Source organism: Notamacropus eugenii, chromosome 4 (assembly GCF_028372415.1).
Source record: "Notamacropus eugenii isolate mMacEug1 chromosome 4, mMacEug1.pri_v2, whole genome shotgun sequence".
NCBI lineage: Eukaryota > Metazoa > Chordata > Mammalia > Diprotodontia > Macropodidae > Notamacropus > Notamacropus eugenii.
The window spans coordinates 459,296,810-459,322,036 of NC_092875.1; the positions used below are offsets into that span (position 1 = coordinate 459,296,810).

At 38.5% G+C, this 25,227-nt stretch overlaps 1 protein-coding gene across 1 annotated transcript in view; it reads left to right on the forward strand.

Moving 5' to 3' along the window:
• The first annotated feature begins 17,781 nt into the window (after positions 1-17,781).
• Positions 17,782-25,227, forward strand: part of HAPLN1 (hyaluronan and proteoglycan link protein 1) — a 100,010-nt gene continuing 92,564 nt past the window's right edge. Inside the window, exon 1 of the mRNA XM_072606211.1 lies at positions 17,782-18,220. The gene's annotated coding sequence lies outside the window, so the exon portion shown is untranslated. The remainder of the gene's footprint in view (positions 18,221-25,227) is intronic.

Sequence of the window (25,227 nt, forward strand, 5' to 3'; positions counted from 1 at the left end):
GGGAGACAGTCTCAAAATAAACATATAAAGATTTTGCAGGTGGCAGAGATAGTGAGGGGGAGCTAATAGCTAGCTTCAATTATTGAAGTGTTTTAATTGGGACTCTGACTTCACTATGTCACGTAAGAGTAATAATCATATTAATTAATCCAACAGTCATTAAGAACCTACTTTGTGCAAAGCATTCAGCTTTGAATATATAATAGCTTTCACTTATTCAGTGTTTTAAAGTTAACAAGTACTTTCATACAGTATCTCATTTGAGTCTTGGAACTCAAGGCAAAACTAGGGTGGCACAGTTAATGCTTTACACTAGGGCAGAGAATTTGGAAAGCAGGTATAGCATCTTCCCTGAGGTACCTTTCCCACCCCCACATTACTCTACTGCTGGTGTTACTCTACAGCTACTTCTGGTCTCTTCCATAGGTATCCTTCCTTTCCTGGTCATCTGTGACCCTAGCAAGAATGGGAGAAATAATGATAATTTTAAGAGCTAGCATTTATATAGCATTTTCAGGTTTGCAAAGAGATTTAGCAATATTACCTCATATGATAATAACGATAATAACAATGTATTTCTTCCCTACAGAAGACACATTGTCAGCAACACAAAACCTTCCCAGTCTCATGGTGTGATTCTCCTCTAGCCAACACACGATTAGTCCAATAGTCTTCAGCAGTATAGAAACCTCACTTGTTGAAGCTGAAAATATTATTCACTGTGGCCCTGCTCACAACTTTATCAGGTAGGACAGGCATAATATAAATGAGAAAAGTGGGACCCAAACAAAGTAAGCGACTGACCCAAGGAAGAAACTTTACAAGGAAGGGACATAAGAAATCATCCAGTCTAACAGCTTTGTTTTATAGATGAGGAAACAGAGGCTCAGGGAAGTTAAGTGACTGGCCTATGATCAGAGCTACTGACATGACAAAGGTGAGATCTGAACCCAGGTCTTCTTCTAGGGCCAGGATTCTGTAGTTTATATTATGTGACTTATTCTCTTCCCAATTGTTTTCTGACTTTCCTGAACTTTCTTACCATGACTCAAATTCCTTCTCCCCTAGGAACTTCTTAGAATTTTCTTTGCTGGCTGGGATCTTATCATTCAAGACATCTTTCTACCATGCTGATCCTGTTCTCCCATTGGGTGGGTTGGGGAGTAGAGTTGCTTCATTTTGGTGTTGGGCTCAAGCCTGCCATGTCTTGTTTCCCTCCTGGCTGTACTTTGGACTGTCCCAGACCTTGCTCGCATGACTCAAAAGCCTTCCCTAGAATTTCTCTCAGCACCTGGGGCCTTCTCACCTAGAACATCCATCCACCATATTGGCTCCCTTCTCCCATGAGTGAATTCCTTCAGGGTTACTCCATTTTCAGTATAGACCCATGCTTCACTCCCCTCATGGCTGTGTTTCCGATTCTTCCAGATTTTACCACCATAATTCATCTGCCCTCTCACACTGGGACATCCCTGAGATCCAGGAGGCATCTTTCCCTAGAGCATTCCTTCACTTTCCCAGAATTACACCACCTTTGCTTCACCCCTGCTTTTCAGATCCCTTTTTCTCTTCTCCCACGCTAATATAAACCCCTTGAGGAGATGTTTTATTTTTATTTTTGCTGATATTTTTATCCCAAGCCCACAGTGAATGCTTTAATGCTTTTTGACTGCTTCGTTAACTTCTAGTTAATTTTCTGATGATTTCTAGCCAGGATTCAAAGTGTTGAGCACCATAGAATGATGGGTTTGATTGAATATTTTATAATGTTTTTTGGGGGGTTCTAACAGTTCATTTTAATTTTACCTGAGATTTGATGAAAGAAAAAAGGTGAATAATGGTGGGGAGGGGAGTCAGACCTGAGTATACAGCCAAATCTCTAGAGAGATTTCTTAAATCTCATTTAAAACACTGATAATTCCTTCCTTGAGATGACAGATAAATGTACCAACTTTATAATATTCCAAAACTTTTCATGCTCTCAAGTGACCTACCTCAAGGTCCAAAAGTAGTTTGATAATAAGCACTTGTAGTAGAAAAATTCTCCAGCCTTCCACCAAAAGTGGTGCTACCCAAGTGCTTCTTTTACTCCCATTTCAAAGTGTAGATACAGCAATTAGGCCAATGCCAATTAGACGCTATTCATCCAGAAATCTTTACTCTTAGTCTGAGTCCTTTGACATCCTCCTCCTCCCAGTACCGCCTCTCCTGACTCAATTTAGCCACATTTTTTGACACCTAGATTGGAGGTAGGGAAGGCCTGCTGCCCTTGAGTTTCTTATTTGCAACAGTACCCAACAGCTGGGCTGATCACTGGCAGAAAGTATAAAAGGCAAATTCAAATTTGCATTTAGCTGTTTCCAGATGCTCCTTTTCAAGGGCTCTTGCTGAAATCTTTTTAACTTCCACATACCTTAAATAAGTCATCAACTGCCTTTCAGATGACCTCTAGGCAATGAAAAATGTAAAGGTGACTTGCCTGTATTAATACATAAAACTAGAGAGTTTGCTTTAGCTTGTTCCATAGTTCTATTGATTTTAGCAGAGTCCAGAGGAAATACTCGTTTAAAAAGGACTTCAGGAAGAGTCAAAGCCGAAGGAAATGAGGCAGAACTTAAGCATACTGGATTTTTGCATTCATTCAAGTTTTCCATACAAGACACTAGATAATAACCTATATTTGCTTAGCACTTGATAGGTACAAAGCATTAGTCACATTATCTCACTTGATCCTCTTAATAACCCTGTTAAGTAGGTAGAGCATGTGTTATTCTCATCTTGCATACCAGGAAACTGGGCTTGAAAAGATTAAGTGACTTCAGTCAAAGGGTAACAGTTATCTTATAAAGGTACTGGAACTTAAATCCAGATCTTGTAGATCCAGATTCAATGCTTTAGTTTCCACTGTGCCTTATTGCTTTTTGGTTATGTAAAGGGTAGACGAATTTCAATACGTTTTAGAGAAGTGAGTCTTCATTTGGGAACTTGATTTCAACTTCTTGGGAAGTACATAACTGCCCAACATAACTGTTGACAGGCTTGTGACTATGTACTGGGCCTACGTGTCTGTCTATCTATTCACAACTCACTAAGGACCAATGATTAAGCCTCAACACCCATATCTGATTTGATTGACCCCTACTGCTGAGAGAGGGAACCAAGCCTTTACTAAGGATACTTCAGAGAGAAGAGATGACTACCTTAATATATTGAGAACTGGAAAGGAACCTAGAAACTATTGAGCCCAACCTCTTACTTTACAGAAGAGGAAACCAAGGCCCAGAGAAGTTTAGTAATTTCCATTAGTCACATGACTATTACATATAGATACTTATTGATGTCTGAGGCAGGACTGAACTTGAGTCTTCCTGACTCCAACCTGTTCATTCCAGACTATTCAAGATGAACGGCCACACTTGAAGACCTCGAGGGCCACATGTGACTTCAAGACTTCAGGTTCCCCATCTCTGGTCTAGACACTGTATGGCCTAATTGTTTCAAAAGATGGAGAAATTATCACAACAGAGCTAAAGGAGGAGTAGAGAGTAACCTCCAGACCTCCTTCCTGAAACCCAGGAGCTGATAATGATGGCCTGGAAAGAAGTCGAGGCACATTGGAGTTTCAAATCTTTCAAATGCTCTCAACCATGTGGTAAGAAGCAACAGAGAAAGCCAATAATGGAGGGATGGAGACATGACCAGAAGACAGATTTTCTTGGCAATACTAAGTTCCTGGAGGCTTCCAGGATCCTTTCTTCTAGAAAGTAAACAGGGAACACCTGGAGAAACCAAATCTCTTCAAAGTAACTTGTGGTCCTATAGCAAGAAAAGTAGCAAAGGGTGGATCCACAATTTTGAGGGATAAAATCTGATCTTTCCTCTCTGTTACTACTATGAGTTATTCAAGCAGGGAAAATCCAATAGGAATAGTGTTGCCGCTCTAAAATCCCTAAATTCATTTTTATTCCAGAAGGAAAACAAACCCATAGGATAGTACAGTAAGTCTCAAAGCCTATATATTAAAGGTCCACAGACTAAAAGATAGACTCACTGGAATGTGAGGGGTATCTCTCTAGCAACACAACTGTTTTCCAAGCAGAAATATAAACCTCTAAAGGAATACTTTAATATTGGAAGCTTATGCAATTAGCATGTGTGCTAACTCTACCTCTCCAAAACTGACATTGGTGGACTCCTTTGAGGTTTGGTCAGAAAGGAGGGTGGGAAGCTTTTCATATACACAGGTTTATTTCCCCCATAACACATCTCTGTCTTTCTGTCTCTCTCTGTCTCTGTCTCTCTGTCTCTGTCTCTGTCACTCTCTCTGTCTCTGTCTCTGTCTCTCTGTCTCTGTCTTTCTCTCTCTCTCTTCCTTCTCTCTCTCTCTCTCTCTCTCTCTCTCTCTCTCTCTCTCTCTCTCTCTCTCTCTCTCTCTCTCTCTCTCTCTCTTTCTCTCTCTCTCTCTCCAGAATTAAACTCTTGCTCAATATCTGTGAAAGACAACCTTCATATTTGACTAGCACATAGGGCTGACTGTGATTCCTAATAGAGAGAACTAAAAAAAAACTCCACATTGTCAATCATTCATCCTTACTGAATTATATGTAAGAGTGGGTTAAAACCACCTTATTTTAGCTCTAGTGCATTGACTAGCCGAGACTTCCTGATTCAATCAAAAAATCAGAACTGACTGTGAACAAAGCCTCTAGTCCTCCTCAAATCAATAGCAGTTATAGTTTAAGAAAGAAAAACTCTCTCCAAACTGGGAAAGAGATTCTGAGCATAACTTTGAGTAACAAAAGACAGACTGAGTTGGATCAGGGAAAGGAATTATCAAGGAAAGTCATTAACTCTACAGACATCTCAGAATAGAAGACCCAGAATGAGGGAAGTCCCAAGAAAAGGCCAGTCCTTCCCCATCTTCCCTTTTCAATGCCTTTCTATACATAGACACTGTAATGTATTTTACCATTTCATTACCTAAATCTTTGTTGTAAGCTAAATTTTGCCTCAACAATGAAGGGTATTACCTAGGGACAGATATAAATGTAATGTTAGAGAGCCTAATCTCTGTCCAGGTGCTAGGAATTTTTCTAACTGGAAATCAGAGCAATTATGACTGAACTCAACTCCTGCATCTAAAATAAACTTCCTAAAGTGGAAAAGAGGGAACCAAGTGAACTTTGGGCACTATCACATGACCCACTAGGTTTAAAACATGACAATTTTCACAGCAAGATGTGATATATAAAATGGGTCAAGGAGAGCACAGGCCCAGGAGATGTCCTCAGTCCTCTCAATGTCATGTTAATGGGCATGTGAATATCTCCATAGATAGAGAAAGTCAAAGTACCAAGTAAAGTCTCATCTCCTTATTACCTCAACAAGTCAGTTTGAAGTCTTGATCAATCCACTATAAGAATGTGTGAGAATATTCAAAATGTCTGCTCTAAATATATGATAGACAAGGAAGGAAAAGCAGTGGATTGGATCCAGTAAAAATAGAATAGATGTGCCCCCAAAGCAATGCAACTGTGATGGTAGAGATAAAGGAAACGTGGCATTAATTTGAGGGATTAATTTACAACATATCTAAAGGATTATGAGGTACCAAAGGCATGGAAAAGATCTGTATTTAATTTTCCCAAAAATAAATTATTAAGAAAACATAAAAAACTACTAAATTATATTCCTACTCTCACATCTATAGCAAAGAGATAAAAAAGATTCCATATACTACAATTCTATTGGAAAAGTGAGACATGGAGTAATGGAAAACTCTGAAGAATGAAAGTCTACCATTATGAAAAGCAATTCAAATGAGAAGGAAAAAGGAAAAAGACACAGAGAACTTAGATTTTTTTTCTAAGACCTATAAACAGGGGGAAGCAAGGTCTGATAGAAGATGATCGTAAAATTATAGATTTATGAGCAAGAAGAGACCTTAGTGTCATCACTTCCAACCCTCTCATTTTACAGACTGGAATATGATGGATAGAATAGTTAAATGCAGGGTGATATAGCTATGAAGGGTTTTGAGGCAGGATTTGAACTCAGTTCTAGACATTATACCACTACAAGGTATACCTTCTATATATGACTCTGTAAGAATAATTTCAAGAACATTAAATCTCAGTTTAAGGTGAAGCTGGTGAGGAAAATTAAGAATAACAAAAAATTCCTTTTTAAACTCTATTGGGGAAAATATTACTACTGGAAGTTTTTGGGATTATGATGACAAACAATAGGAAAAAGGCAGAACTATTTGTCACTTAATGTTGCCATGGAGAATAATCTTTGGACCAGAAAGGACAAAATGGTTATCAATAAAGAACTGAAACCCAAAATAAATAGGAGAATAAAAGTGAACCTCTAGATGTGTGTTAGGAACTCAAATCTCCCGACTCAGATGCATTACATGATAGGGTACTGAAAAAGCTGGCAGATATGACTTCGGGGCCATTTTGAGTGCTCTTTAGAAAGATCATGGAGAGTAGTAGAAGTTCAATAAGGCTGGAGAAGGACAAATGGCCTTTCCAATTTCAGAAAAATCAAGAAGGGAATCTGCAAACTCTAGGCCACTAAGCTTGATATTGACAGGTGACAAAATTTTAGAATACATTTTAAAAATTGTTTTTAACATATAGACCCAAAAAAGTAGTCAAAGTCTTTTTTGACAAGATTATTAGATCAGGGGAATACTGTAGACATAGTGTGCCTAGATTTTAGTATATTATCCTTATCAAACTGCAGTTAGTACGAGCGTCAAAGAATAAATATGATGGATTACAGAGTCGAGATCTAAAAGAAGCTTTTATATTCGGTGCTGGCCTATTTATTATGATTACAAATAATCTGTGCATATATGTACCTATGAACCATACTTGCATCCTCATTATCATTCCTTCCCTATAATTCTTCATGACAGGTTATAAATATGGGTATATATATATACATATATATATATAAAATGTGATATATAAACATATAGTATCCATGCTTGTATGTGTATATGTATAGATAGGGGCATGTGTATATGTGTGTGTTTGTAGTATGATATAAACATATGTAGTGTCCATGTTTATACATGTTTATATATAGATGGGGCATGCATATGTGTGTATATAGTATGATATAAACATATATAGTATCTATATTTATACATGTATATGTATAGATAGGCACAGGCAGGGAGTAGATGAAAACAAAGAGTGGAGGAATAGGTCTCCAGTCCAGAAGAGCACTCGGGGAACACCAACCTTTTCTCACCAAAAGATTTCTTTGCTTCATATCTAACAGACCCTAGCAATATTGGGGTTTTCTCTTTTCCATATAGCAGAATTTGGGAAGCTATAATCCTCAGTGTATGGCTTTTTCTATACTGGAAAATATCCACAGAACTCCTCTGGTACAATCATTCCTGGCTCCCAGCTTTCACTTTATCATCATTCTTCAAAGTCAAAGTCCCAATCACTTCTTCAGCAACAATTCTATCCCCATTTTCAAACCAAGGAAAACCAGAAGGCATACCAGGTGAAAATATCTACAACTCTGCCCAGCTGTCAAAATCCCCAATCCCTTTTGGCCTCTGAGACAAACAATGGCTCTACAATGATGTGACATATAAATTAAAGTTAATATCATTGTTGTACCAGAAACTGTTGGGCAACCTTTTACTTGGCTGTCAAATTGATTTTCCTAAAGATCAGGAATGACAATTTCATGTCCCCTATTCCAGTAGCTCCAAATTACCTCAAGGATCAAATATGAAATCCTCTGTTAGGCTCTTAAAGCCCTTCATAACCTGGTCCCAACACAACTTTCCAGGCTTCCCACACCTTGCTCCTCTTTGCATTCTCTGCAGTCCAGAAGCAGTAGTTGTTCTTTTATGACTCCTTGCATCTTTTTACTGGGTGTCTCCCAATCCTAGAATGCTCCACCTCCTGAAATTCCTAGCTTCCTTCAGGTTCCAGCTAAAATCCCACCTCTCTAAGATACCTTTCCTTATCCACCTTAACACTAGTGACCGTCCCTCTAAAATTATCACCAATTTATCCTGTCTGTATCTCGTTATTTGAATGCTGTCTCTCCCATTCTATTGTGAGTTCCTTGGAACCAAGGACTGGATTTTTTGTTTGTGTTTATTAGTTTTTGTGTTTGTTTTTACCTTTCTTTGTGTCATTAATGCTTAAGATAGCAACCAGCATAGAGAACACAATGATTAAATGCTTTTTGAGAACATCTTAGTTGTTTCTCTTTTTTTTTCTAAATATTAATTTTACATCCAATTTTGAGGGCCATGCTGCTTGGTGAAAATAACTGAAAATTTTAGTAGTTTGTGACCTGTGTATACCCATAAAAGGCTTGGAAACTTTTGAGGGGAATTACAAAAGAGCTTATAAAATATCAAGGACATTAAAGTTTAACTAGTTCATCCTTCTAAACAGGACTATAGATATACCATACTAGATAGATGAGCTGCTAAATCCTCTTTCCACAGACTGCCAGAAATCAGGAGAATACTATGAGGATAAAATGAGATAATAGATGTAATACTTCTATGAAAGTTAAAGTATTCAGGGGGGCGGAGCCAAGATGACGGAGTAGAAAGACGCAAATACACATAGCTCCGAACCCACAACCCATACAACATCTGTATAAAGTAAGTCACGGTGAATTCTGGAGCAGTGAGGCCACAGAACAGTGGAGTGAAGGAGATTTCTGTAACAGAGGGACCTGCAAACCTCTCGCAAAAGGTCCGTCGCACTGCAGACGCGGAGCCCAGCCCAAACCTGCTGCGGCGGCGGCACCTAGAGGAACAGATCCGAGCAGGCTTCAGGGACGGGATCTCCAGCGGCCGCACAAGTCCCTATACCCACAGGTGATGGGGGTCGGTGAGAGAGTCTCTTTGGCAGGTCGAGAGGGGAGTGGGGTGCCCCTATAACTCAGGCCCCCTCGGGAGGCAAAAGCTGAGAGGCAGCAGCAGACCAGGGCTCCCCAAGCAGGCAGGAGCCTGGATCCATTGTGGAAGGTCTGTGCATAAACCCCCTGAGGGAACTGAGCCTGAGAGGCAGCCCTGCCCTGACCTGAGCACCTGAACTTAATCTCACACTGAATAGCAGCCCTGCCCCCGCCAAAAGCCCTGAGGCTGGAAGCAGCATCTGAATCTCAGACCCCAAACGCTGGCTGGCTGGGAGGATCAGGAGGCGAGGTGGGTGTGAGGAGAATATTCAAAGGTCAAGTCACTGGCTGGGAAAATGCCCAGAAAAGGGAAAAGAAATAAGATTATAGAAGGTTACTTTCTTGGTGAACAAGCATTTCCTCCCTTCCTTTCTGATGAGGAAGAACAATGCTCACCATCAGGCAAAGACACAGAAGTAAAGGCTTCTGTGTCCCAGCCCACCCAATGGGCTCAGGCCATGGAAGAGCTCAAAAAGAATTTTGAAAATCAAGTTAGAGAGGTGGAGGAAAAGCTGGGAAAAGAAATGAGAGACATGAAGTCAAAGCATGAGCATCAGGTCAGCTCCCTGCCAAAGGAGACCCAAAAAAATGTTGAAGAAAATAACACCTTGAAAAATAGGCTAACTCAACTGGCAAAAGAGGTTCAAGAAGCCAATGAGGAGAAGAATGCTTTCAAAACCAGAATTAGCCAGATGGAAAAGGAGATTCAAAAGCTCACTGAAGAAAATAGTTCTTTCAAAATTAGAATGGAACAGATGGAGGCTAATGACTTTATGAGAAAGCAAGAAATCACAAAACACAACCAAAAGAATGGAAAAATGGAAGATAATGTGAAATATCTCATTGGAAAAACAACTGACTTGGAAAATAGATCCAGGAGAGACAATTTTAAAATTATGGGACTACCTGAAAGCCATGATCAAAAAAAGAGCCTAGACATCATCTTGCATGAAATTATCAAGGAAAACTGCCCTGAGATTCTAGAACCAGAGGGCAAAATAAGTATTCAAGGAATCCACAGAACACTGTCTGAAAGAGATCCAAAAAGAGAAACTCCTAGTAACACTGTGGCCAAATTCCAGAGTTCCCAGGTCAAGGAGAAAATATTGCAAGCAGCTAGAAAGAAACAATTCAAATATTGTGGAAATACAATCAGGATAACACAAGATCTAGCAGCTTCTACATTAAGGGATGGAAGGGCATGGAAAAGGATATTCCAGAATTCAAAGGAACTAGGACTAAAACCAAGAATCACCTACCCAGCAAAACTGAGTATAATACTTCAGGGGAAAAATTAGTCTTTCAATGAAATAGAGGACTTTCAAGCACTCTTGATGAAAAGACCAGAGCTGAAAAGAAAATTTGACTTTCAAACACAAGAATGAAGAGAACCATGAAAAGGTGAACAGCAAAGAGAAGTCATAAGGGACTTACTAAAGTTGAACTGTTTACATTCCTACATGGAAAGACAATATTTGTAACTCTTGAAACTTTTCAGTATCTGGGTACTGGGTGGGATTACACACACACACATGCACATGCACACACACACACATAGAGACAGAGTGCACAAAGTGAATTGAAGAGGATGGGATCATATCTTTAAAAAATGAAATCAAGCAGTGAGAGAGAAATATATTGGGAAGAGAAAGGGAGAAATTGAATGGGGCAAATTATCTCTCATAAAAGAGGGAAGCAAAAGACTCATTAGTGGAGGGATAAAGAGGGGAGATGAGGGAAAAACATGAAGCCTACTCTCATCACATTCCACTAAAGGAAAGAATAAAATGCACACTCATTTTGGTATGAAAACCTATCTTACAATACAGGAAAGTGGGGGATAAGGGGATAAGCAGGGTGGGGGGGATGATAGAAGGGAGGGCATGGGGAGGAGGGTGCAATTTGAGGTCGACACTCACGGGGAGGGATAGGATCAAAAGAGAATAGAAGTAATGGGGGACAGGATAGGATGGAGGGAAATATAGTTAGTCTTATACAACACAACTATTATGGAAGTCATTTGCAAAACTACACAGATTTGGCCTATATTGAATTGCTTGACTTCCAAAGTGAAGGGGTGAAGAGGGAGGGAGGTAAAGAAGTTGGAACTCAAAGTGTTAGGATCAGCTGTAATGTTCTTGCCACTAGGAAACAAGAAATATGGGTAAAGGGGTATAGAAAGCTATCTGGCCCTACAGGACAAAAGAGAAGATGGAGACAAGGGCAGAGAGGGATGATAGAAGAGAGAGCAGATTGGTTGTAGGGGCAATTAGAATGCTTGGTGTTTGGGGTGGGGAGGGGATAATAAGGGAGAAAATTTGTAACCCAAAATTTTGTGAAAATGAATGTTAGAAGTTAAATAAATAAATTTAATAAAAAAAAGAAAGTTAAAGTATTCAATAAGTACAATGTTAAACAAAATTCAGTCTCAAGATAACTAATAGTTTATTTGCTAGTCAACTAGTAACCAGATTCTTTAGACTCATTTGTCCCAAGCACTAAAATATAAAAACACTTTACTTCTTTTATTTATCACTTCTATTACATTCACCAGATATCTGTTTTTTTAATCTAAGTATTATGTGTCCTCTAATTCTAGGAGATCAATATTTTAATGGTACAAACCATAAATCACCCTTTGATGATTTATGGTTTACGCTGTTAGCTGTTGAAATAGATACACTAATCTATCACAAAGGTTGCTGGTGCAGTATTCTCAGTTCTATCTTCAGTAGACAAAATTTGAATTTCTATTTCTTTTCTCCTTCCTTACTTTATCTTTCTTATTTTGTTTCTTTCTCTCCCAAACTCATCATAATTGCTATCATCAAGAAAAGATATCTAGCAAGCTTTTGCAATGTACTGTACTCCTTGTTGGAGATACAGATTGATAAAAGACACTCTACCTGCCCTGTCTCCAAGGAAATTGCAATCTAGTTGAAGATATAGGATATACACAGAAAAAGCTAAGTAATAGTATAAGGCAATATAATGAAATACAACAAATGAGTGGTAATGAAAGCAAGAACTATAACTATATATTAACTATATATGACTATAACTATAAAAATTATTTTGTGCCAGGATATTAAAGAAAGCTTAAGAATAGAATAAACTTAAAGAAAATGTAAGTTGGGGCAGTGAATTTGCATTCCAGTCAGAAAGACACACATAGCCATGGACATGCCCATGTACAGGTATGTGTGCACGTACATGCACACACAGAGTAGACAAGGATGAATGCTATTATGAAATCCAAATCAGTAAAAGGAATATACATCGTAAGAAGGAAAAGTGACAAGACTGCATGTAAGGAATATTGGAAAATATCTTTTATTCATATGTTTAACCTTATTTTGGATCACTGGTCATCACATGCTTGAAAGCCTTGTTTAATTCAATCTAAGTCAAAAAATATTTTTAGCACCTGTATATGTAGGTACTTAGAGCAAATGCAATGACCAAGTAAAAACGTTTTCAAATGAATGGGTGTTTTGAATACTTATAGACAATCTTTTAAAATGTAATCTTCTATTAATAATTACTAATACTAAATAAGATGTTTCTTATCCTCTGGGATCTTGCAATCTAGAAGCTTACCACCTAGGAATTATTCGATTGGCTTTTTGAAATATCCTTTCAACTATTTTCTAAAAATAAAGAGCACAGACAAGAATCTTTGGAAAATGCTAAATACCTTTGCCAAGAAAACCCCAATCAGGTCCATGAAGAGTTGGATGCTACTGAAATGACCAAACCAAAACAAGGATTCTCTCTTGAACTTCATCATACTGTGCAGATAACTCCAATCTTACTATATTAAAATTCTTACTAAGTTCTAGTTTGACTGGCAAGAAAAAAGTTCAGATCTATAGATGATTGGGTTTTCTTGGAGTTGCTGCTGCTGTTTTGGTCATAGAAGATTGGGAAACAACGTTCTGAGAGTAGGAACTGTCTATACCAATGAAGTCATAGGCCTTGTCAAGGATTCCTGTATTACAGTATTGGTTCTTTATCACCTGGGATATATAATTAGACTATTGACATAACTACTGAATCTATATCTAATCATTGGGTTCCATAGCAAAACAGCCAAGGAGAAAGATATAAACAGAAATGACATCTTTCCTGCAAAGAGATCTGAATCTTCAGAAGTTTTCAATGATGACTCAAAAATAAATCCTCACTTGATCCTTCTGGCTGCTGTTTCTCTCTTTTTCTCTCTGTATCTCTTGCTTTTTCCTCTGGCTTCCTTGCTGTTTCTCATATAAGACATTCCATTTCTGACTTCACACCTAAATCTGTCCTTCTTAATTTCTCTCTTGACTTCCTCAAGTCCAAGCTAAAACTTTACCTTCTACAAGAAGCATTTCTTGAGTCGTCTTAATGCTAGTGCCTTCTCTCTATGGATTATCTCCATTTTATCCTGTAGATAGCATCTTTGTACAGTCTTTTGCACGTTGTCTCTTCCATTAAATTGTGAGATCCTTAATAACCTTCCTCTGTATCCTCAGTGCTTAGCACAGTCCCTGACACACAGTAGTTATTTAAAAAATGTTTTCTGACTTGAAAACCTAATGAGCTTTTATATGGCAAAGGAAGATAGACTCTTGCTCCAAGAGACTCCAGCTTAGTATATTTACTTATGCTACAATCCCAGGAATGTTCAAATAGGAATAATTCTAACTTGAGACAAGAATTCAACAGACATGAGCTGCCCAGGAAGGGTGATACCTGGAATTCAGAATGGGTACATAACAGGGAACCTTACTAGGTCCAAAGGGAAGATGGAGTCAGTATTTCCACTTATGAAAGTGTGTACATCTCATGGATAGTAGGAGGGAGAAGGGAGAGCACTATGAAGGAGGCACTCTTATGGTTGGATGACTTTTATTTATAAAGAAGCTATGATTCTTAGACGGACTTTCTTTTTCACTTGAAGATTGGCTTGCTATGAATGTGCCATGCCCTTATTTAGCTATGCTTTGGTTGTCACATGAGGGAAAAGTAAGTATAGGGAGCATTTCATAATGTTCTATGGCCCATTTTTCATATTTTTTTCAACATCTTTGCATTAAGCCAAACGATGTGTATCGTCAAAAATATGCTGATTGCTTTAAAATGTAGCAGAATCATTAGAAGTAAGTTTGTGCCAGTTTTTTTTTTTTTTTTGGAGCTGCATTTGGTTTTTAAACTTTTACTTCTCAGTATGAACTTAATTTTTTTAAACTCATGAACTTAGCATGTGAATTCTAAACAAAGAACTATTTTTAATTAATATCTCAGAAGATTTTATTTTTCTTGAAGTATTTTAAATACAGAAATATATTCCCTCTGCCTTTTCATAAATATGTATACATACATATAAGTATTTAAGTGTGTATATAGCATGCAGACACACATATGTGTGTATAGGTATGTATATATGTAAATCATTATATACATATATGTGTACACACACATACATACATATACACACACAACATTCTGGAAAAAGTACAATGGACCAAAAAGAGGTTTCAAATGAAATAGTTTGAATGCTTATAGAATGATTTCGTAAGTATAATATTCTGTAACATAGTATTTCTTTGCATGGTCACCAGAGACTTCTGATCATATTGACTATTAACCACTTTCTATAACTTCTTACTGTAAGAACCCTTTAGTATTTTTGGAGACTGTACTTCAGAACCAAGTACACAAACACACACACACATATGCATACACGTGCATACATATATAGACACATTCACACTACAGATATGACTTTAGCCAACTTTAATTACAATGTCTCTGTCTTGATGCAAAATGTAAAACAAGAAATCTATAAAATTCTAGCATTACCACCAAACCAAATCTATGTAAAGTGGCAAATCTATAAATTACAAAATGAAAAAGAAGTTAAGCATTAAGCCAAATGTAAAGTCTTCAAAGTGAGGATTCTCAGGTGAACCTACAAGTAAATGTAAGTACGGACCTTTACCCATGCAGCTGAGACTATGAGTCAGTTATATTGCTATGTCAAAAGTTAGTATGCTTAAAAATATTTAACTGACCTAAGAAAAAATAGGAAATTCAGGCAAGCCGAAAACTGAGCAGTCCATCAAAGTTTGCTAGAAGCCTCCTCCCTCAAATTAAACACCTAAATAGCTTGCTTTATCCTCAGAAACTTGTAATGGGTGTTAGTGTTAGACCTGAAATCTGAAAAACAATCTCAGTGTTTTGACTAAAACAACGATGAAATTGTATGTGCACACCAAGAATGGTTTAAGCAAAGGTGGCCTTACTGGAATAAGTGTATGTCTTCTCAAGTTCATTACTGTAAAGGACAGATCATAGGTCTAGAGTTCAAGGTTCATCTAGTACAACTTGGTTTTTTACCTGCCAGGAAAGCAAGTAACCAGTCAACAATCACACAGGTGTCGTCAGAGGAAGGATTTGAATGCAGATTTTAATTCTAAAGCCCTTTCCACCTTGCCATGCTGCCTCCCATGTATTTGCTTTTAAAGAGTCTACAATACTCAGTATAATAGAAGCCTCCATGGGTAACCTCACCCCCTTGTCCACTGTATTTTTTTTTTTTTGCCACTATCTCACTGCTTATGAATGACAGCTATGTATAGTTTATCCTGACATTTCAGCAGCTTATCTGACACACCCACTTTTGATCCAGCTCTTCTGATTCCAGATCTCCCAGAGTTTGTAGGCTTTAGTCATACAAACTCTGACGATTTTTTTTTCAGAATTCATCTCTTTATTTTATAATTTGTGAATCAGAAACACTGTAGGAGGGGTGGCTTCAGTCCTTTTTGTAAAACTCATTTCTGATGGCTGAGATTCCCCGTGGATTCCTTTGGACCCCAGATGAAAAAATCCCCAAACAGTTTTAACTGATTCTTGTTAAAATATAAACTCTACATCATGTTAAGAGTTATAGGGGGGAAAAAAGTCTTATATGTTATAAGAGGTGTTTGTTTTTCCCTTATTTCAGCTATTTTAATAGTCCTTCAAGTTAACTCATTTTCAAAACACATACAAAAAAACTGTAAAAAACCAAAACCTAGAGACGCTTCATTATTTCATTATTATTATTAAAACTTCCTATAAATATACACCCCGAAGATATGTCACCCCTTGCAACTTCAGTACCTTGTTTAATAAATTGTTTGCCAATGTCGAAATCTCCTATTCAAAACACGGAGCGCTTTTCAGTGTGATACTGAGCTATGTTGAAAAAAAAGCTCAGTTTCCCGGTTCCTTGTGAGGAGAACAGAAGGAAAGAGCTTTCGCAGGAATCCCCAGTGCTCTGATTTATTTTTAATTGCTTCCTCTCCACGAGGGCAGTTTTAATTTAGCGAGGAGTGTGTGTGTGTGTGTGTGTGTGTGTGTGTGTGTGTGTGTGTGTTACATTTTCTTTCTTAAATCCTGTTTTTCCCCCAATAGTAACAGTTAATTCATAAAAGGGCTGTCCCTCCAATTCCCAGGATAAGATGGGAACGCTCAGGGAAGCCGCCGCTTTTGCTCTCCTCTTCCCCTTCTCGTCCCCATCACTCAGTCCCGGTCCAGCTCCTCGGATGGTTCTGGCTCCAATCGGGCTCCCGATACCTAAGACAATAGCGCCGCTTGCAGCCTCCTGCAGAGAACAGACCCCAGTTCTAGAGCAGCACCTTCCGCCTCCCTGAGAACGGGGCAGATAGATGCCTTTGGATGGGAAGAGATACCCACCCGGCTCACCTCTCTCCCCCTTCCCCTCCTGGGCGTGGGGAAGGGGCAGAGTGGCGCGTGAGGGACGGTTGAAACGACTCTGGACCACTTCCAGCACTGCTGCAAGCCACAGACTCCTGTACTCCCCCGGCTCCCCGACACCAGTTTGCTTTGGGCTGTGCTGCTTCCCCCCGCTATTGACAAGTCGGGTTTATTTGCTTGTAGCCAGGCCTGTGCCCACTCCAGCTCACTCCTCCCCAGCTAATTCAACTGCCGTTTTCTTCCTGCGGTGTGGCGTTCTTTTTTTTTTTCCTCTTCCCCTCCTAGTCTCCATCAAAGGTGGCTCTGTTATTGAAATATGAAGCTCTTTCCTCTCCAAAAAACCTTGGTTACTTAAGGCGGGAATCAATGGACCTATGTACTCTCCCTCTAGTTATAAATAAATGTCTGTTTGCTCAGAAGGAGTGTTCCCTCTATGTCCCACCATCTTCTTCATACTTATTTTAGGGGTGTGTGACTGTATGTGTGTCCATCTGGTTCTAATATTGGGCCGTAGATACATAACCCCAACCCCACCCACCCAGTCTCTCCCCCCCATTTCCCCACTTCGCTATAAATAAATCCAGGTTGCCTGTGCTATCACCCAAGGCAATACAATTGGTGTTGTTTGTTGAAGAAGAGTTAAAACAAATACCACCACTGAGCCCAATAAAACACGGGAGGAAAGCCTGCATCTGGCAGTTTGGTGTAGACGTGCCCCTCAACTCTGAAGCTTTCATCTTTTCTTGCGCTGTCTGCTCTCTACTTTACCTTTCCAAGCCCAATCTATTTCTGATTTGTTTGTTGTTGTGTGGCGTGTTTTTGTCGGGGGAGAGGAAGGGGGAGGACATCCCACTCGTTCTTGGACTTTCTTCTCCGAGGGCTGGCTCCAGCAGCAGCAGGTCCCAAGTGCCTGTCCCAGGGAGCCTGACACACACTTTGCTGCTTCCGAGATCATGCAGGGCAGACCCTCCCCTCCCTTCAACTTCTTTAGTTTTGTTTTAAATTTGGTGGGGTGAGAGCAGGAGGTGTGGTGTGGGTGGGGGCTCTTGGGTGTGTGGCTGCTGCTGCTGCTGCTGCCTTTTTGAAGGAGAGGGCAGGAAGGGCAGGGGACTGTGCTCTGAACAGAGAAGAACCTCCTCTAGGACCAGCGCTGTGCTTTCCCCCTCCCATCCTCCCGCCCTCCCTGAAGTTTGCATGGAGTGCACGTTGGGCTATAATTAAGGGATCTTGGAGGCGTACTTTGCTTATGACGCGTTACTTTTCTTTTGCCTTCGGTGAAAAAGTGGCTCCTTCTTCCCTGGATCAGGACCTCTGCCATTGAGAGGCACAAAGAGACATTCTGGACATACTCACACTCACACATACACATACACACACACACACACACACACACACACACACACACACACACACAGTCTTAAGGTGAGCAAGAAGAACTCTGCCTTCACTTTACCTCCCGTTTTCAACTTCAGCAGAACTTGAGAGCACCTCAACTTCTGGAGCTCAGGAAAAGGTAAAAGTTTTAGAATGGATGGTTTTCTCTCCCTCTTCTAAGATGGTCCTTATGGATTGCCTTCAAGAATTCAGAACATGTACTGAAGCTAGATTGATTTTTTTTTCTTTAAACATACACCACTTTTTTCTTTTGAATTTAACTAATTTGGGAATGACAGCTGAATATGACGTCCTTGTGTTTAGTATCTGAATTATGCAATTTTTAAGAATCCTATATTAACAGATAAAATATCTTATTGCAGTCCATAGGTTCAGTCTGCAATGTGAAAATTATATACTTTACTCTGCTGGCTTTCTCCTGGATACTATAAATCTCCTAGATTCATGGTTTCCAAGTGGTGACTTTTCCAACTCTATTCCAACAGGAATTTACAGCACCTGAAATGAGAAAAGGCATAGCGCAGACTGAATGAAAAGCTGGGGACTGGAAGTGGGAGTGACCATTCCAGATTTATGAGTTTTGTTTTAGGGAAAAGGTGGTCTTGTGTGCTATGTTGTTAGAGTCATCAGTCAGATTAATCTTTGAGATAAGGTATCTTTCTTTGGCTCAGGTGCCTAGTACTAATTGGAAAGGTAAGATATGGTGGAATCAGGACAATAATGAAATATAGGCAGATAATGGGTAGATATACCTTTTCTAACTCCTTGAAAATACTTCTATTTTAAATCACAGTCTTGAAGCCATTTTAAGAGTTTGCGAAGTGACTTGCACTGCCAAGGCAAAACTATCAACGGTTTGGGGTTTGGATGTAACAACAGTTCTTGGGTTGAATACAGTTGCTATGTTCAAAATCAAATGTATTTTCATTTATCCCTGGAAAAATACATAGAGTGACCAACACATTTGGGAATTTTCATGGTGGAAAGTGTTCCTGTACATGTTCCAGTGTGATGTCATAAAATCAAACAGACTGGTTTCTTGGAAGCTAACGGTTTTTGAGAAAGGAAACCTGTGAATTGAGTCCTCAGTGTAATACAGTATTTATTCATTACAAATGGAGGTTCTGGTAACCATTTCCATTTGATGATTCCAGTGTACTCATTTAGCATTCATTTCAAACGGTCTTAGTGAATAAATAATTTTTAAAGTTTTTAATTGTCCTATTATAAATATATAATGCATTGTCTTTGAATAACTCATTATGTGACTTTTCCTACTCCTTATAATCTCTTCTTGGCTTTCTCTCAGTTCTTTAATTTTTTTGCATTTTTCCTACCTTTACTGCAGACCCAGGGTTCAAATTGAATTAACAACCGAAATCTGTCCTTGGACACCAACCTATCTTCCAAGTCATAATAGAATTTATATATGAAGAAAGAGGTTTTCTTCACTTTCGGTGAACTAAGAAGCAGAAAGCTGAGAGTGTACACTCAGGGAATTTTAAATCTTTTAAAAATCTTAAGCTCCAGTATACTTTATTATAGAACCTCATTTTTCATAATTTTAATATTATTTTAGGTAAGAAATAAAATTGGACAAAAATTCAACTCAATTAACTTCATTCATTTCAAAGTTGCTTTAAAAGGGGGTTGGGAGTCTGGATTCAGAAAAGTACTACTTTTTTTTTAACTGATTCTCTAAAAATGTGCCTAGAGTTCCATCTTCTTAATAAGGACACCCAATGACTGAAAATTTTCTACTGAGAAATAAGAAGAAAGTTACAGCATGTTCTTATGAAGTGAACCATTTATTTGCAGCAAACCCCTGTCTCTCAGACAACTGAGTGACAGTCTAATTCAGAAGTATTGGAGAGGCTTGCACAGAGAAGAATCATTTCATTATATCCCTAGTGGTTTCATTTCCTTTCCTTTCCCATGGGAGCTAGCAACACATCCAGTATAAATATATTCTGAATATATAGTAAGACACTTCATGGGTAACAGTTCTTCTAAGTACAGTTTGGAAAATGTAGTGCCGCCTTTCAGCCTGTTGGGTGTGGTAAGTTTGCTACTTCCTGACAAACTGAAAATTTTAGAATCCTGATGTCTACCTGTACATACATTTTCTGAAAAACAATTAACAATCATATTTAGAAATTCTCTTCTTTTGAAAATTTCATTTCTAGACTTTGCCTTTTTCTTCAAGTAGTTTTTACCTCATGGTCTGCATGTTCAAATTTCTCAGATAGTCAACCAATTTAAATTCCAACAAAATGAAAAGTGAATTTGAAAAATCCTTTACAGATTGCAACCTTCTTCTCTTGCTCTTAATGAATTTTTAGACTTTCTGGCTCCGCCATTAGCAACCATAGTACTTAGTCTTGTGTTTAAAAAGGTAGCCTGTAATTTAGAGGTAACAAAATGTTCTCTGGGGTTAAAAAGAAAAGGGGAGGGGGAATAAATGTACTTAGGATTTCAATCAATAGTGTTTAAGGAGGATTAGAGGAAACAGCTGGTTAAACAAATATTAGGTGCAGAGTGGACGCAATGGTATAAATTAATAATGCAGTTCTTTATTTACTCTATGAATGGGAGTTTTTGTGACGGTTATAAGTTAAGAGACGGTCGCTGTGTGCCCCCTAGTGGATGACTTAAGGAAATTTTTCACGGTCCTTTTCAATGAGGATCGATCAGTAACAAATCTTGCTTATGAAGCATAACTGGTGAATTCAGGGAGTTCTAGTAGAACGAAAGCACCAGGTGGCAGAGTTGTTGTGGTGGTGGTGGTGACCTGCCCATTTATAGCATTAAAATCAGTTCAGCTCTTGTAGTAGGCAGCTTGACATCAACAGATTCCTTTCCATGAAGATATTGAATCATTCAGCCAAATATAGGCAGCTGACACTTCACACAGGATTTATTTTTAGCATCAATGTATAGCTAGTGGGTGGAAGTGTGGGGAGACTTTTGGCATTATGAATCATTTCGGAAACTGAATAAGTGTCTGCAAAGTCCATTGCAGATGCTTATGAGTGGCAACCAGAGGATCATAGGACCCAAGAGAGTTAGAAACACATGCTAGCACAGAAGCTCCTAGCTGGTCAGAAATTACATATACATATTCATATATGTATATATGTGTGTTACATGTACATAATATACACATATGTGTGTACATCTATATAGATATAGAAATATTTCATTTATTGAAAAAATATTAGTAGAAAAAGGTTATTGGGCTTTTGGACAGTGGGTGGGGGATTATTTTGCAAAATATTTTCATCTATCTGAAGTTGAAGAGAAAAGGCACAAGAATGCTAGCATTTGGAATACCTCCGTTATATTCCTACTTATATAGAGATTCAAAGCAGCATCCTTACTTCCCCTTAATTAATATTGGAGTAGAAATTCTAGACATGATCAATTACATGCAAAACAACCATTTAAAAGAGGCATTAGGGTATCATAGAAGAGTAATCCATCTGAAGACTGCAATGGGTGTTTTGAAAACTTTCCTCTAGAGGTATATGAATTATTACTCTAATAGGCTCTTAGCATGATATATGAGGTAATGGCTATAGTGTTCAAGCTGTAGCAATAGGAAACTTTGCCTTTGCATTAATCAAAAAAAAATGCTCTGAGATTCAAATTGTGCAAGGGAAAATGTCTCAGTAGAAAAAAAGACTATTAATTTGTTATATGTTGTGCTCTGGAGGTGTAATCAGAAAATATGATTTTGTTTGCTGGCCTGCAATAGAAATTTCCATCCAGGGAAACTTCAGTTCTGTACATAGCCACAGGCTAAAAATAGGACTTATTATCTTAATATTTACTTTCAAGAGCTCTACCTCCACCAGTAATATGCCATTATATGAACAAATATGATGATATTTGTTAGTTAAGATGAAAGATTCAACTGCTAGCTAGAGAAAGACAGCTTAAACTTCAAAAGAAATTTAAAATAGAGATTCAGTTGAAGAATAGTCATTGGCATAGCATCCACAAGACATTGTTAGCTGTTTCAAACCAAAAGCTTAAATCTAAGAGAAGCAAAACAAAGAAAATAAAATGTCAATTGCCCTAAACTTATGGAAGGAAACTGCCAAAATCCCTGAGCAGGCTTATGTACATGGACCCTGCTGGCCATGACATCAGAGTACGTCCTTCCTGTGGAGATTCGGATGCATGTGAATGGTGGGAGAGATACTCATTCTTAGGAGGCTAATTGTCCCTCCAAGGATCTTGGCAAGAAGATGGTATTGGTGAAGAGTTCTAGAAAATTGCATCAAGTAGAGTCTGCATTTAGAGTACTTAAGTTGCTAACCAATTTTCAAAAATTTTACTCTTTTTACAAATTGTACAATTTTACTTACGTCATAAATTTCCTTTTATTCAAAGTCCAAACTGTCATACTGAAATATGGTGATGAGTGACATTCCCAGTAATGAGCCTGAAATGCAAGGATTCCCTATAAGTCACTAAAGTATCCTCTGAAATATTTTATAAAAGATTAATTTATATTCCCCAAAGATTTACTGTTGTGTATCTCTGTTGCATTCTAATTCTTTGAAAGTCACTATTCTGTATAGGGAAGGGGAAAGGGATCAAGTGCCAGGTACTGTGCTAAGTTGTTGCCCAGTCATACCTGACTCTTCATGACCCCACTGACAAAGATACTGGAGTAATTTGCTATTTCTTTCTCCAGCTCATTTTACAGATGAGGAATCCAAGGTACACAGGGTCAAGTAACTTGCCCAGGGTCATACAGCTAGTAAGTGTCTGAGATCAGATTTGAATTCAGAAAAATGGATCTTCCTGACTCTAGACCTACTATTTTATCTATTGTGCCACCTGGCTGCCCACTGTGCTTTATAATATTTTTACAATAGAATGCTTTACAAATATCATCTTATTTGACCCTCACAACAACCCTGGGAGATAGTTGCTATTAGTATACCCATTTTACAGTTAAGAAAACTAAGGCAGACAAGGGTTCACTGGCTTGCCCAGAATCACATAGCCAGTAACTGTTTGAGGCCAGATTTGAACTAAGAACTTCCTAACTGTGTACTTGATCCACTCTGGCACCTAGGTTTCTAACTGAGATTCGTCACATATGGTCAGTAAATTACATGGTATATCCATCATTTATGCTTCCCGTTCATAGCTACATAATCTGTTTTGGAACTAATTTCCTGTGTAACTATGGGAAAGTTATTTTCCAAATTAATTGTTCTTCAGAATATAGGGGCTTTCATAGGATTAGAAGTTTCAAACGGAAAGGGACTTTAGAGATAGCTCTGCCCAACTCCTTCTTTTTACACATGAGGAAACTGAGGTTTAATAATTTAGCTAAGAGCAGATATGTGGCAAAGTGGATAGAATGCGGTGCCTGGAGTCAGGGACACCTCAGTTTTAGTAGCTGTGTGACTCCATTTGCCTCCGTAAAATAAGCTGGAGAAGAAAATGGCAAACCACTCCATTATCTTTGCCAAGAGAACCCTAAACTCATGAAGAGTTGACACGACTGGAGTGACTGAACCACAACAACAAATTTTAGCTAAGTTTTCTAAATAGCTAGTTGGAATATGCAGATCTCCTGACTCCCATTCTAATGTTCTCACCTGAAGGACTACATTTTTTATTCATTTATCAATGATCAAATCAAACATCTATCAAATTAAAACAAATCTAATCAAATATCTTCATTCTGAAGAACTTATTGAATTCTGAGGCAGTCTACTTTGGGATAGCCCTAATTGTTAAGAAGTGTGCCAAAAGTTGTCTTGTTACAACCTCCATCCATTAAATCTCCTCTCTGGAGCCAGGGAGGTGAAGTCTAATCTACCTTTCATGTGATATCCCTTCAGATACTTAAAGGCAGCTATCATGCCTCTTGTCCCACCAAGTGATTCTCTTTAGATTAAATACATCCAGTCCCTTCAATGAACCCCAATATGCCAATATTTCAAATCCTATCAAAATCCTGGTCACTCTTATCTGGACATGCTCCAGCTTCGTCAGTATCTCCCTTTAAATGTAATGCCTTGCTCTGGAGAAAATGCATTTCTTCAACAGATGAAGTGATATGGAATATTGCATTTATCGTCAGATAGTTAATGTGCTTTACTAAACTTCTTCCTTCCTTCTTTTCTTTCTCCATTTCATCCTTTTTTCTCATTCCTTGCTATGAGAATTGGCTCATTGAGGAAGGAAAAATACTGATATGTTCAGAAATTAAGATGTTGTAAGAACAAATGATATAAAGTTTTTTTAAAAATATGATGCCCTTAACTGAATGCAGTACTGTAGAAGTAAACTATCACCTTCTTCGTATTAGATATTATAGTTCTGTCAGTACATCTTAAGATCCCATTTCCCAGTTTCTGATTGGGAAGACATATTTGCATATCAGAGAACCAGGGTAGCTTTCTCCATCTGTGATCGAATCACAGCACTCCTGTCTCTATGACCGACCTCTCCCTCTCATCCTTGACTTGCTTGTCTTCTCTCTGCTTTCTTCTTTGTATGAGCACAGATGTGGTCCTGTATCTCATTGGTGAATTTCAAACCTGAGTCCCCTTTGTATCTCAGATACCCCAGATCAAATACATAAAGAGCCCACTGGTTTTTCCCATGCCATCTTGCAACATGGTGATCATGTTGTCTTCTTAGGAAGACAATTTCATCTTCTTGCCCCACAATTTTTGCCACTTTAATCCCTTTTAATCCCTGAGACCAGATATCAGTGAGTATCTACATAAATTATTCAGAATTCCTCAGGTGTGGCTGGATGAGGAGTTCCTCAGAAATATTGAGGGGTGGGGCAGAAACATAGGGCATTCTGATAATGTGAGCGAGATGGGGCCACAGCAAACGTTGAGCCGTCAGATTAAGAAAGTTTTATTTATTGGCTGTTCCACCTTGGCCAACTCAATCAGTTCCCTGTGACACTCATTTTCATTATCTGTGAAATGGAGAGAATAATACAATATTTGCCTGACAGCCTTGTTGAGGGAGTCAAATGAGATGAATACATTTAATTCAACTAATATGCTAAGCAATCATTCTGTAAAGAACGTTAGAAGAGGTACAAAGATAAACAAGATGTTGGCCCTATCCTCA